The sequence below is a fragment of the Styela clava genome, unplaced genomic scaffold (assembly GCF_964204865.1).
Source record: "Styela clava unplaced genomic scaffold, kaStyClav1.hap1.2 HAP1_SCAFFOLD_35, whole genome shotgun sequence".
Classification (NCBI taxonomy): domain Eukaryota; kingdom Metazoa; phylum Chordata; class Ascidiacea; order Stolidobranchia; family Styelidae; genus Styela; species Styela clava.
This window is the reverse complement of record NW_027556639.1, coordinates 22,501-25,000: the sequence shown is the minus strand read 5'-3', so window position 1 is coordinate 25,000 and position 2,500 is coordinate 22,501. Positions and strand designations below refer to the sequence as shown.

General features: G+C 53.6%; 1 non-coding gene across 1 annotated transcript in view; it reads left to right on the top strand.

Annotated features, from left to right (window-relative positions):
- Positions 1–1,117: 1,117 nt before the first annotated feature.
- LOC144419323 (small subunit ribosomal RNA) overlaps positions 1,118–2,500 on the top strand; it is a 1,810-nt gene continuing 427 nt past the window's right edge. The window contains exon 1 of the ribosomal RNA XR_013473991.1: positions 1,118–2,500. This exon is cut by the window's right edge and continues 427 nt beyond it. This is a non-coding gene — a ribosomal RNA (small subunit ribosomal RNA).

Below are 2,500 nucleotides of genomic sequence, written 5' to 3'. Positions count from 1 at the left end.
ACTAACCTAACCCTAGGTAAGGCATGTCAGAGCGAAAGACAGTAATTTCGAATGAGCCATGAAAGAGCGGTGCGGGGCCGGTCGGAGCGCACCCTTTTCTCGGTGGCTGGCGGGCGAGAGAGTGCTGCGTCGCCGGCATCGGCGTCGAAAGAAGCCGAGCCGAAAAAAGTTAAAGTACAAACGTGCAAGCATACTAACCTAACCCTAGGTAAGGCATGTCAGAGCGAAAGACAGTAATTTCGAATGAGCCAAGAAAGAGCGGTGCGGGGCCGGTCGGAGCGCACCCTTTTCTAGGTGGCTGGCGGGCGAGAGAGTGCTGCGTCGCCGGCATCGGCGTCGAAAGAAGCCGAGCCAAAAAAAGTTAAAGTACAAACGTGCAAGCATACTAACCTAACCCTAGGTAAGGCATGTCAGAGCGAAAGACAGTAATTTCGAATGAGCCATGAAAGAGCGGTGCGGGGCCGGTCGGAGCGCACCCTTTTCTCGGTGGCTGGCGGGCGAGAGAGTGCTGCGTCGCCGGCATCGGCGTCGAAAGAAGCCGAGCCGAAAAAAGTTAAAGTACAAACGTGCAAGCATACTAACCTAACCCTAGGTAAGGCATGTCAGAGCGAAAGACAGTAATTTCGAATGAGCCAAGAAAGAGCGGTGCGGGGCCGGTCGGAGCGCACCCTTTTCTCGGTGGCTGGCGGGCGAGAGAGTGCTGCGTCGCCGGCATCGGCGTCGAAAGAAGCCGAGCCGAAAAAAGTTAAAGTACAAACGCGATGCTAATGAGCGAGCCGTTGTCTCGACTAATATGTAGGGGGCGTTCGATCGAGCGTCTGGCTTGAGCGCTTGTCGGCCTAGCAGAACGGTCGCATTGTTATGCCCGGGTTTTAGGCACCGCTGCAGGCGGCCGGCAGAGCTCTTGTTTGTGCGAAACTGAATGGATCGAGCCCGAGAGAGGGCGAGCAAAGAAAAAACGCAAATCGCTCCGCCTGGCACTGCCGGCGAGAGCGTGGACGTCGCGGCCAGCGACTGTCGAAGCCGAGTACGGCCGCAGGCGATCGCCTCGGTCTTAAACGAATGCGACGAGCACGCGCCGGGCGGCCCAGCAAGGGCCGAGCGCAGCTGTCGCAGCTATCTGGTTGATCCTGCCAGTAGTGATATGCTTGTCTCAAAGATTAAGCCATGCAGGTGCAAGTACGAGTTCTCGTAAAGCGAAACTGCGAATGGCTCATTAAATCAGTCTTGGTTTATTTGGTCTCGTAAGCGAAGTGGATAACTGTGGTAATTCTAGAGCTAATACATGCATTAAGCGCCGACTTCGGGAGGCGCGCTTTTATCAGATCAAAACCGACCGGGTTCGTCCTGTGACGTTTGATGACTCTGGATAACCACGCGGATCGTACGGTCTCTGCACCGACGACGTATCATTCAAGTGTCTGCCCTATCAACTGTCGAAGGTACGCTACGTGCCTACCTTTGTGATAACGGGTAACGGGGAATCAGGGTTCGATTCCGGAGAGGGAGCCTGAGAAACGGCTACCACATCCAAGGAAGGCAGCAGGCGCGCAAATTACCCATTCCCGACACGGGGAGGTAGTGACGAAAAATAACAATACAGGACTCTAACGAGGCCCTGTAATTGGAATGAGTACATCCTAAAACTCTTAACGAGTATCCATTGGAGGGCAAGTCTGGTGCCAGCAGCCGCGGTAATTCCAGCTCCAACAGTGTATGCTAAAGTTGTTGCGGTTGAAAAGCTCGTAGTTGGATTTTGGGCGAGCGCCGCCGGTCCGTCGCAAGGCGTGTCACTGGTTGCGTTCGCCTCACCTTCGGTTCTCCGTCGGTGCTCTTGACTGAGTGTCGGCGGTGGCCGATAAGTTTACTTTGAAAAAATTAGAGTGTTCAAAGCAGGCTGTTCGCCTGCATAGTGTTGCATGGAATAATGGAATAGGACCTCGGTTCTATTTTGTTGGTTTTCGGAGCACGAGGTAATGATTAAGAGGGACAGACGGGGGCGTCCGTACTCTGCCGTTAGAGGTGAAATTCTTGGATCGGCGGAAGACGAACTACTGCGAAAGCATTCGCCAAGAATGTTTTCTTTAATCAAGAGCGAAAGTCAGAGGTTCGAAGACGATCAGATACCGTCCTAGTTCTGACTATAAACGATGCCAACTAGCGATCGGGAGGCGTTACCATGACGACCTTTCCGGCAGCTTCCGGGAAACCAAAGTCTTTGGGTTCCGGGGGAAGTATGGTTGCAAAGCTGAAACTTAAAGGAATTGACGGAAGGGCACCACCAGGAGTGGAGCCTGCGGCTTAATTTGACTCAACACGGGGAAACTCACCCGGCCCGGACACAGGTAGGATTGACAGATTGAGAGCTCTTTCTTGATTCTGTGGGTGGTGGTGCATGGCCGTTCTTAGTTGGTGGAGCGATTTGTCTGGTTAATTCCGATAACGAACGAGACTCTGGCATGCTAAATAGTTACGCGACCTTCTCGGTCGGCGTCTAACT